The sequence below is a fragment of the Lutra lutra genome, chromosome 5 (assembly GCF_902655055.1).
Source record: "Lutra lutra chromosome 5, mLutLut1.2, whole genome shotgun sequence".
In the NCBI taxonomy this organism is placed as follows: Eukaryota; Metazoa; Chordata; class Mammalia; order Carnivora; family Mustelidae; genus Lutra; species Lutra lutra.
The window spans coordinates 163,498,855-163,511,107 of NC_062282.1; the positions used below are offsets into that span (position 1 = coordinate 163,498,855).

The 12,253-nt window shown below is 44.2% G+C and overlaps 1 long non-coding RNA gene across 1 annotated transcript; it reads left to right on the forward strand.

Annotated features, from left to right (window-relative positions):
- Window positions 1-9,780: 9,780 nt before the first annotated feature.
- Window positions 9,781-11,169, forward strand: LOC125100421 (uncharacterized). The gene is made up of 3 exons (XR_007127548.1): window positions 9,781-9,878; window positions 10,165-10,222; window positions 11,034-11,169. It is a non-coding gene; the product is annotated as an uncharacterized LOC125100421 (long non-coding RNA).
- The last annotated feature ends 1,084 nt before the right edge of the window (window positions 11,170-12,253 follow it).

Genomic DNA, 12,253 nt, shown 5'->3' on the forward strand with positions numbered 1-12,253 from the left:
TGTTCTTCTCATTTAGTGCCCTGAATATATCTCGCCAGCCCTTTCTGGCTTGCCAGGTCTCTGTGGACAGGTCTGACGTTATTCTGATGGGTTTTCCTCTGTAAGTAAGGAGCCTCTTTGTCCTAGCGGCTTTCAAGAGATTATATCTACAATTATGATTCCTCAATTTGACTATTAGGTGCCTTGATGTTTTTCTGGAATCTCTAATCTTGGGTGGAGACCGTTCGGCCTCTAGTACATGAATGCTAGTTCCATTCGCAAGATTGGGAAATTTTTCATGAAGAACTTGTTCCACTATATCTTCTAGACTTCTTTCTTTCTCCTCCCCTTCAGGGATTCCAATAATTCTGACATTGGAACGTTTCATGGCATCATTTATTTCCCTGATTCTGTTTTCATGGTTTCTAAGCTGTTTGCTCCAGGCTTCCTCTTGATCCTTTCTCTCTATCTGTTTGTCCTCCACATCCCTAATTCTATCTTCTGTCTCAATTACCCAAGCTTTGAGAGAATTTAGATTAGATTGGAACTCACTGAGAGCATTGTGAACCTATCCCTGGTAGCTTTTAGCTCTGCCCTAACATTGTGGGCATCCTGTCTGGTCGCTTTCAGCTTGGCCCTAATCAATCCGTTTGGTCATCCATGGCTTTCTCCAACCTAGCTATTGCCTAGATAATTGTTAGCCTGAATTCTCTTTCTGACATATTGTCTATGTTGATAGCCATTAGCTCTGTTGCAGAAGGCCCATCCTCTGTATTTTTCTTCTGTTGGGCATTCCTCCTCCTAGTCATTGGTGAGAGATGACTGAACAGATGTAGCTGGTTGTATCGAACATGGTGGTGTCTGGGTGCACCCTGGAACACTTCTGAGCAATCAGGATTCCCCACCGAAATGAGAGAAAAAAGAAAAGAAAAAGAAAAAGAGAGAGAGAGAGAGAGAGACAGGAAAGAAGGGGAAGATGAAACAGAAGGTTCAGCCCAAATGGGCCCCAAGGTAAGATTTATGAGGTATACAAACAAAAACAGACAAACAAAAAGACTGATAAAAGTATGTAAGAAAAACAATCTGAAGGGTTTGAAGAGGTGGGCGGGTGGGAGGTTGGGGGAACCAGGTGGTGGGTATTAGAGAGGGCACAGATTGCCTGGAGCACTGGGTGTGGTACAAAAACAATGAATACTGTTATGTTGAAAATAAATTAAAAAATGATTAATAAAAAAAGTATATAACAAAAGAAAAAAAATATATATGCAAATAAAGGAAGAACCTTGTCGAAAAGAACCCTAAGTTTAAGATTTATATACTATCAGGACAAACACAAAAACACAGAAACACTGGTGGAAGAAAAAGATGGGGGAGTGGTTATACATTCTCAGTGTGTGCGAAGAAGGTTGTTTTGATTCTTCCTGGATGTATCTTGATATCTTTGTTAAGGGACTCAACTTTCCTAGGCTAAAGGGGGATTAAAAATTGGTTTAACTATAGGGATAGTATTGATTGGGGAAAGGGAATTACTTTGAAGTTTAACTCTATATGAATATTAGAAAATAAAAATAAAAAAGGATAAACTAGACTAAACTAAACTAAAATTTTTTAAAAATTAAAAAATAGAAATGCAAAAGAAAAGCACAGGTGTATGTATCAAAAAGTTCAGGTTAGAAGGTTATTATGGAATTTGATGTACTGGACAGCTCGCTGTGATGGTAAATAGGTTAAAAAATTATCTATATAAAAAAATGAGCCAGAATAGTGGGAAAAATTAAAAATAAAAGTTGTCCTATGAAGTAGTGGTGGTTGTTCTCTTGTAGTCTTTTTTTTTTCTTTCCTTGTGGGTTTTCTGGAGGAGGGGCCTGCCACGTGGGTTTTCAGTCAATGATGTTCCCTGAGTTAAGTCCTCCAGTCCCCCTCAAGGGGGTGGGCTCTGAGGAAACCAGTTTTTTCAGGCTTTTGTTCTCTGCAGGTTTTTATGTTTGTTCACCTTTTTTTTTTCTTCTTCTCGCCTTGACCGCTTTTGATGGTTTTTGTAGGTTTAGAGGAAAGCAAACCGCACCCTGACCTCTCTCTCAGAGAGAAGCCTCAGTCTGTTCTTCTGTGAGTGTTGCAGAGCCCATATAAATCCCCCCTTGGCCGCTGGCAGAGCAGGTTCCGAGTCGTGGTCCTGGGGATGCAGGATCTTCTGCTTCAGCTGTTTGGGCAGCTCCAGACTGCCAGAGAGGTTCCAAGCAGTGATCACACACTGAGATTTTCCCACTGGCCTGGGCTGGGAGTGCCTGGTCTTTTTGGGTCTAAGAGCGCCCGGCTTGTGTGCACCGCTTTCAGGGGAGGCTGTGGGTCACGAGCACGTCTCAGGCTCTGAGAATGGGGTGCAGGTCTGAAAGCACCAGGCTGGGCCTTCACGCACCTCTCTCAGGGGAGAGTTTGGGGCGTGCGTCTTAGGCTGCCCACTGGTGTCTTCTGCCCCTGTAGAGATCCAGACGTGTATAATTCTGATCTCAGGCTGATTTCATGGGTGATAGGAGTTCTTTGGTAGGTAATCAGCTCACTTTAGGGTACATGTAGAAAAGGCGCCTCCTCCTACTTCCCCGCCATCTTGTCCTCCCTCTTCATAGCATAGCTATTTTAATAACATTTGTTCTTCTAATCAATGAGCATGGAATAGTTTTCCATTCTTTGGTGTCTCCCTCAACTTCTCTCATAAGAGTTCAGTAATTTTCAGAATACAGGTCTTTTACCTCTTTGGTAGGGGTCAATCCTGGGTATCATATCTACCATGTTAGTAGATAGCTCTCCTTTTTCATTCAGGATTTTATTTATTTGGGTCTTTCTCTTTTATTTTTGAGAAGTCTGCCTAGGGTTTCATCCATCTTATTCATTCTTTCAAAAAACCAGCTCTTAGTTTCATTGATCTGTTCTACTTTTTTTTTAAGTATTTTATTTATTTATTTGACAGAGAGAGAGAGGGATCACAAGTAGCCAGAGAGGCAGGCAGAGAGAGAGGAAGGGAAGCAGACAGCCTGATGCGGGGCTCGATCCCAGGACCCTGAGACCATGACCTGAGCTGAAGGCAGAGGCTTAACCCACTGAGCCACCCAGGTGCCCCTGTTCTACTTTTTAAAAAATTTCTGTATCATTGATTTGCACTCTAATCTTTATTATTTCTCTTCACCTGCTGGATTTAGGCTTTATTTGCTCTTCTTTCTTTGGATACTTTATATTTAAGGTTAGGTTGTGTATTTGCTAATATAATTTGTTTCTTAAGAAAGGCTTTTGTTGTCATTACTTCCCACTTGGGACTGCCTTTGCTGCATCCCAAAGACTCGTAGTTGTTCTACATTCATTTTCATTTGCTTCCATGTATTTTTAAATTCTTGTTTAATTTCCTGATTCTCCATTCATTCTACAGTAGGATGTTCTTTATCCTCCACATAGTTGTGGTCCTTCCACATTTTTTCTTGTAATTAACTTCAAGGTTCATAGTACCGTGGTCTAAAAATATTCATGTTATGATGTCAATATTTTGGTACTTGTGAGACCTAATTTCTCAGCTACTATGTGATCTCTTCTGGAGAATGTTCCATGTAACCTCCCAAAGTATGTTTTTTCTGATGTTTTCAGAGGCAATGCTCTGCATATCTCCATGAAGTCCATCTGGTCCAGTGTGTCATTCAAAGCCCATGTTTCCTTGTTGATCTTCTGCGTAGATGATCTGTCCATTGCTGTGAGTGGGTTCTTAAAGTTCTCTTGTATTACTGTATTCTTATCAAAATTCTTTAATTTTGTAATTCATTGGTGTGTATATTTGGCGGCTCCCAAGTTAGGGGCATACATGTTTACAGTTGTTAGATCTTTTCATTGGGTACACCCTTTTTATTATGTTATATTGTCCTTCTTCATCACGTATAATAGCCTTCAGTTTAAAATCTAATGTGTCTAATATAGAAGGATGGATCCTCCAGCATCCCTTACATGCCCATTAGCATAATAAATGATTCTCCATGCCTTTGATTTCAATCTCGACGTGTCCTTGCCTCTGCAGTGCGTCTCTTGTAAGCAGGATATTGATGGTTCTTGTTTTTCTTTTAATCCATGTTTATACACTATATCTTTTGATCGGGACATTGAGTCCATTTGCACTCAGAATGATATTGAAAGGTATGAATTCAGTGCCATTGTATTACCAGTAAAGTTGCTGTTTCTGTATATTGTCTCTGTTCCTTTCTGGATTTTTGTTACCTTTGGGCTCTCTCTACACTCAGAGGATCCCCAAAAATGTTTCTTTCAGGATTGGTTAGTGTTCACAATCCTTAAGTTTTGTTTGCCCTGGAAAACTCTTTATCTCTCCTACTCTGAATGACAGGCTCCCTGAACTACATATTCCTGGCTGCACATACCTGTTTTGCACATTGAATATATCATGCATTGCTTTCTGGCCTTCCCGATGTCTGTGGACAGGTGTGCTGCCACCCCTTTGTATCTACCTTAGTGGTTAAGTTTCTCTTGTCCTGAGCTGCTTTCAGAATTTTATCTTTATCACTGCACTTTGAAAGCTTGACTCTTATATGTCAAGATGTTGACATATTTTTATTTTGATTCTGAGAGGAGTTCTCTGTACCTCCTGGGCTTGAGTACATGTTTCCTTCTGATAGGTGGGAAAGTCCTCAGCTCCAATTTGTTGAAATAAACCTTTTCCCCTTCTGTCCCTCTTGTCATCTTCTGGTACCTCTATTATCAGGATATTATTTCACTTTATGGAAGTGCTGAGTTCTCAAAATCTCCCTTGGTGATCCAATGATTTTCTTTCTCTCTTTTTTATCTTCCTTATTTTCCATTATTTTATCTTCTATATCACTGACTTCCTCTTCTGCCTCATTCACAGTACTTCCCATAGTCTTCATTTGGGACTCAATCTCTGTAATAGCATTTTTAATTTGGGTCTGTCTAGATTTGTGTTCTTTTATTTCTACAGTGAGGGATTTTCTATTGTCTTCTATGCTTTTATTAGCCTGTCTAGTATCTTTTGAATCATTGTTTTGAGTTCTAGTTTAGATATTTGAATTATATTCATAGTGATACAAACCCAGGTAGTGAGTACTACCTCCAGTTCTTTAATTTCAGGTGAATTTCTCCATCTCATTATTGTGTCCAGAAAAGAAAAAAAGAAAGAAAAAATAAAATATAATGAGATGAATAAAACTAAATAAAATTTTAAAAGGACTAAATAAGTATTCCTTAAATAAATTTTTAAAAGGACTAAAAATTATTAAAAACAGATGAAAAATAAGAAAAAAACTGAAAAAATAAATAAAAGGCTAAAACATAAAAATACAAAGAATGCTACCTAGTGTTTTCCCTTAAAGGTGAAGCTTTGCACCCCTCTATGATCAGTAAACTTGACAGGAGTGAGGCGTTTGTGATGGTCTTCTGGGGGATGGTTCTGTGGCACTGATTCTTAGGTGTGCTTTAGCTGGAGCAAATGCACCTCTCCTAAGCGGAGGCAGACCACCAGGTAATCCACCCTGGATTCCAGTATGTGGCCGTCTATTACTCCCTGAAGGCTTACAGCACCAATGGGTGGGATGAATATGGCTTCACCCTGCTTTCTACCCAGAAGCTGAAAATTTGCACCCCAACTCTTCAGTGAGCTCTCACAGGAAAGCATTCCATCAGTTTTATCTCCTTGGTTTCTGTCAGAATTCTGTGTTCACCCAGCCAGTGACAAAGATTTTTATCTCAGGCATGCGACTGAATTCCAACTCTAATTTCTATGGGTTTCTGTGGCAGGCACAGAGTCATGCTGTACCTCCTGGAATTTAGCGGTCTTGCCATGCTTCTGCTTTTTTTTTTCTCTTTTGGTGGACTCTTCCCAGAAATGCGGTCACCCACCTGTGCTGTGATTTGAAGTTTAGGACTACATAGAGCAAAAAGCCAGCACCTAGCCTCATGGTTTTCAGCCAGCTTTCCCCAACTGATATCTGAGGATTCTGAAGCATTCAGTCCCCAACTATTCTTGTGACCCCCATGATCCTCATGCTGCCACACCTGGGATTCTACCCTGCTTCACCACATGAACACTTTTAATCCAGGGACATCCCCCACAGTAGTAAACTTAAACGTTTCAGTTGTGTACTTCTTTGCTGATAAAACTTTTTGGTAGCCTCCTTAGCCCAGGCTCCTCTGCTCTGCTGTATCCACAGCTGTATCACCCACACAACTTATTCCCACCCATGCCACTCAAACTCTGAAGCTGCAGCATGCATCTCAGTAGGAGATGGAGGTAGCTCTTGAAGTGGATCAGGTTCTTGTTCTGGGGCTGGTGCTGTAGCTTCATGAAGAGAAAGTATCCACACCATGATTGACTTTTTGTGTCCTAAATAAAGGAAACATGTCCCATCACTCAATGTTGTCTGAGGCCATGAAGGAACCCCTGGGAGGTCTCTCTTCATGGCTGGTCATGGGCACAGATATCTGAGTTTACTCATTACTCCTGGCCTATCACAGTTGGTAGAGACTTGCTCTGTTTGGCCCAAGCTGTTCCAGTCCATATAAGGCACCCCTTGTCCTCCTCACCTCAGCAACTCTCTGGTTATCCTCCCTCTGCAACTGCCCCCTTCTTGTGTTCTCTTCTCTATAATAAATAAAATCCTAAAAAAATTAAAGATTGAGCATAAAGGTGTATATATAGGCCTTCAAAACCAGAATGGAAACAACCTTCTATGTGTATTTGTCATCTTTCCCCTAGTGCTGATGGTGTCAGAGGTGCAAGACAACCCATGGAGTAAGAAGGCCCATGGTGGAGGGACTCTTGGTTCCTGAAAGACCACATGAAGGAGTTTTGTCTCTAAACTGAAGATTCACTCAGCACTCTCATGTGGGGAAGTTTATGGTGACAAACTACCAAAGTTTGGGGAGTTATTTGGTAATTCAGCATAACATAATATACCTACAACATGTTGAAATCAACAAGTAAACTTTAATCCTTAACAGCCTAGAACCTATAAAATATGACCAGAGAAGCACCCAGCTTCCTCAGCCAGTAGGGCATGTGGTACTTGATCTCAGGGTCATGAGTTTGAGCCCAACATGGAACATAGAGTTTCCTTAGAGTGGGGGAAAGAAAGGTTTTACACATGATGAGACTTCATTCATCTACTGGGCTCTGAGCACTCAGATGGTGCCAGTGTTTATCAGGCAACCACTTTCTCCCTCTAGGAGCTCAGGGTCTAGAGGGGAAGATGGAAAAACATGAGCCAAGAGGTGAATGAAAAGAGCATTTGCCCCATAAGAAAAGAGCAAGGGACTATAACTGGGTCCTGAGCTCCACCATGTGAGGGGTGTGAGAAGGCTGTGCTGAGATGGAATTGAGAATTCCTGTGGCAGGAAAATGAGGAGACAGCCCTGCACTAATCAGTATATTTAGCCTGGCAGAGGGCACCATGGTGCAGAGGATTGGAAACAATATGACATTACTGCACTGGAGTTAGAAATAAGGCCCAGGGAATTGGCAGAAGCTGAAGAGAGGATCAGGGAGGAAGGGGAGGAGGGCCAAGGCCTGGGGCAGGTGGACAGTATCAGTACCCCGCTCCTAGTTCTGTGTGACCACATGATCCCACACTCAGTGGCTTAACCAACAAACAATTTTGCACAGTCTCAGAGGATCAGGAATCCATGAGTGCCCAGCTAGAGGCTCCTGCCAGAGCTTCTCAGTACTTTGGGGCTGTTGAAAACATCAAGGCTGAGAACCTGAGCTCACTTAGGGTTGTTGGCAGGATTCATTCCATCTCAAAGGCCTGAGTTCTTCTGTTTGTTGTTGGCCCTCACTGGGATGTAACGTGCCCATGTCTGGGTCATGGCTCAACATAGGGGCTTGTACTCCTGAGTGAAGATCTGAGAGAGAATAGGGGTCAGAGTCAGCATAGGACTGGGCAATGAGCTTTCATAACTAAATCTCAGAAGGGGCTTGTGGGTCATGTTGCTATGTTCTGTGGAATGGTAGGAATCACTAAGTCCAGACGACACTCCAGGTGACAGGGTTACACAAAGATTTATAAACAGGATTTGGGATTTCAGGGATCCACTGAGAGGAGAAAGTGAAGACCTCAGCATGGTTAGGGCATTGCCCAGAATGGTTAGAAGGCTGAAAGAGGCATGAACCCAGCTCTTTGAGTGTCCTCAAAGTAGGGACACTGGATGCATATAACCATTCACTGGAGAGCTCTGGGAAAAGTTGTGTTGAAAGAAGTGGCTACAGACATGGAAATGGCATAAGGGTGAGTGTGAGCTTTGATGTCCTAGATAGGAGGCATTCCAGCAAGTTCTTGTCTGAGGGGCAGCCCAGCTCATGGCAACACACTGAGTGAAACTCTATCCACATCACACCCAATGGAAAGAAGTTAATGGCTCTCAGTACAGGGTATGCAGTCTCTAGGCATAGGGGTGAATTCTGAACTTCAGAGGGCAAGGCTCCAATCCCTTCTTGCTTTTAAAATTAGAAAGCATATGATCTTGGGAAGCTATTATCCACCCCTCTGCAGGTGAGGCTGCCACCTTCTGGGACTCCAGAATTTGAGCACTGATGAACACATGTGTACACACATGAGAGAGTGTGTGTGTGTGCACGTGCATGCATGCTTGTGCATGCACACACACACACACACACACACACATCAGTAGGAACTGTAGAGTGATATCTGACCAATAGCAGACCCAGAGAAGATAAGAAGAGGAAGAAAATATGGTTGGAGCTCTTTATTACATGTGACACCATTTCTCCATGATCACAGATATTATCCCACAAATGCCTATAGACATATGGAGGAAGTCCATGCTAGAATCATCTGTATTGTACAGACAAGATGCAGACCACCCCTGACAGGGATAATGTCTTATCCAGGGACACAAACAGGTAAGATTGGAGAGCTGTTCCTGAAGACACGTGTGTTTCCAAGCTGGGGCCCTGGCTGCTCCCAGATCTTCCTTAGGGGCCTGTGGAGAGGGGTGTGTTGGTGTCATTGTGTACAGATGTGGCCTTGAATGCAGAATGGGGATGAGCAGATGGCAACCCTGAGCACTGTTTGTGTAGGTGTCAATCCAGGAGTGGACTTGGGTAGGTGATCTCAGGCAGTGAAGTTACTTCCTTGACTGTAGACCCCAACAGAATTTGGAACCCCTGCAAACAGGCTTCCACATTCTAGTGTAGTCTAGCACCACAGTTAATTAGCTAGAGACATCCAATATTGAAAGATGTTCTCCTGGTGTTTGCCTACTTCCCAGGACTCTGGCTCCCAGAAAACCCAGGGGAATGACTTTTTCACATGCTGCAGATATTGGCTCAAACCTCATGGGCAAAGCCTCAGGGCATTTGGCAGGAAGTTTGATAAGGTAATACAGAACAGCTTATGTCAGACCAAGCCACACCTCTGAGCCACCCCAGGGCAGCCTCGTCCTCTCCTCTGGAATTTCTGGCAAAGAGGTATATGTGGGGTTCCTGCCACTGGGGCTGAGGGGGTTGCAAGATAGTGGATACCCTAGTGATCCCTTTATGTTCACACCAATGTCATGGTGGGCAGGGTGGAAAGGATTCCTGAGGTGCATCTCAACTCTCTCAGAGCTCATCCAAAGCGCTAAAGCTGTGTAACATTTCTCTCCTTGGTGGAGGTATGTGCATACTGGGGTGTGGTGTGTCTGGAATGGAGTGCCCTGGGTCTGAGGACCAGCAAAGGCAGCCAGATAGGGCTCTAAGGCCTCCTGCTTGGTTGCTGGGCACTGTCTTTACAGAACTCCACACAGGAGATTGGGCAGGAGCTGAATGTTGAGATCCTCTGCTCTACCTCCTTGAAGGACAACAGGTGCCCCCAAATGCCAACAGAGTCCAGTGCTGGCTCAGGGTGAGTGCAAGTGCTGGGGACATCCATCCCCCAGGGTCCCAGTGGAGAAGAAAGGGACCCATGTCCCAGAAGCCAGCCTAGTACTGCTGTGTGCTTCCTCCTATAGTTCTGAACCCACATGAATCTGCATCACCATCTCCTTTTCAAACCTGCTCTCATTGCCCTTTTCAAAACTGCCCCTACCTTGGCCAGATGTAGAGTCAGTGTCCACATATTTGTAATAATATCAGAAAAGAGACTTTAAACTATGTCTCACGCCATTTTTCTGGAATCCTTGTGCTCCCAGGTGTCCCCACTGACCTGACAGTCCTCCCCAAGTTCTGCAAGTCTTGCACATGATCATGGTGAGTTGGGAGAATTTTACCCAAAGGAACATGTTGTCAATGGTACTATGTCTCTTGTTCTGCCTCTTCGTTTTGAGGAAACACATCCTTGGGGCCCCTCCAGGGTCAGGATCAGGGGCTTCATTCTGCTGCACAACATTCCAGAAGGCCAGTCATTTGTCACAGCCACTGAGACCTTCAGTGATGCAGGACTTTGATGTGATTCTCTTTTGTTGCTAAATCATAGTGCTACACTAAACATCCTACATGCCATAATATCCTGAGCTGTCTCACTTAAGAAAATGTCTCTGTGTTCTCATCTCAAGAATGGAATCTGTTATCAGAAACCACAGGATTGATGCCGTTCATGCAGGGGGTTGCTGTCAATACTCAGTTCACAATCTGACCTGAGATACTATGAAGTTCAGACTTCACCGACTTCGATTCTTTGTATGTCTACCAAGAAAGGTTTTTCTTTTTCCTTAAAGATTTGTTAATTTATTGGTTGATTGACTTATTTGAGAGAGGCAGGGGGAGAGTGGGGAGAAGCAGAAGGGGAGACAGTATCCTCAAGCCAACTCTGACCTAAGTACGCAGCCCTACAAGGAGCTCCATCTCAAGAACTTAAGATGATGACCCGAGCCAAAACCATGACTCCTAGGATTAAGCCAAGGAAACACCCAGTCACCTGATTGTTTTTATGACTGTGGGACCTCTTGTCCCACCTCTTGCCATAAGCCACTGGAATCTTGGGGTTTCGATCAGTGCTCCAACCCCTAAACCTCCTGGTGGCTACAGAACTGACTCATGTCTCTCCTATGTTTCACATAAGGTGAAATATGGATCACTGATGAGGAGGAGTGAGACCTGTGTGCTATGGACAAACCGGGCCAACCTGTTAAATAAGCAAATGCAACATCTGGTGCCTAATTTCCTAGGAAGAGAACTCAGCTATGCCTACATGTTCCTGGGCACATAACGAGCCATTGCCGCTACCCAGGAGGTGTTGGACTTCCTGTTTGCAAGATGAACGCCCTGTCCCTAAGGGCCCAGTTGGATTTGGCCACCACTTGCTGTGAGTCGTGGAAATGTCCCCAAACTTCCTGAACCTCAGTTTGTTCCTCTGACTTGGCCAGAGTTACGTTAGGGACTCACGAAGTCTTGAAAGGAAAGGCACCTGGGTGCCTGGGCCTGTGAAAAGGTCTGCTAGAGAGCCTCTGGCTGTACTCATTTATTATTGTCCTGCTTGCCATGATGAAACCTCTGTCTCATCCCTCACCAACACTATGATCTTGAGTTGGGCTCTTTTGTCATTTGAAAGAGAGATCCGAGACTCTATTTGGGGTCTGTGTCTGGGTGAAAGCTGGGATCCCCGGGGTTCAGAGGTGTTCCAAGGCCCACTCAGATGACTGTGATGGGCTGGTTGGGGCCCTTTCATTCAGAAAGTATTCAGGAAGCCCCACTAGGTGCAGGTGCTTCTCTAGGACTTGACTGTGATCCCTGTGCAGAGCAGACGGCAGCCCAGGTCTCCAGAGTAGTCAGGAGTCAGACAGTGATATTGGGCACAATGAGAGGTAGCATCCACAGGACATTTCATGTGATGCCCCCTCCCTCCTCTAGATATGGGTGCATCCTCCAGTTGTGATGAAGTGGGCATAGCCAAGGAGCAGTGAAACATGAGGGATTTTCCACTGATGCAGGAGGGCCTTCCCTCTCCACCAGAGCAGCAAGGGAACTGTGAGTTGGAGGGACTCTTGGATCCTCATCACACACATTGTGATTCTTCCTCAAGCATGAAGGTCTGAGAGTTTCTTCTGGAGAAAGGAAGGGGCCCTGGTGGAGCTGTGGGTGTGGGTACTGTGGGACAGCAGAGGGGAAGGGAGGACAGCTTTAGCCCCTAAGAGAGTCATTCCCCATCACCGCGCCTTCTCTCCTGTGTCTCTATCCCAATCCTGGGACCTAGAAGAGAGTCTGTGGAACCAGCACACTCAGAAATATGTTGGAACCTGGTCACTGGGTGCTCAGAGGGTTCTCAGGAGACCCAGTGAGGGG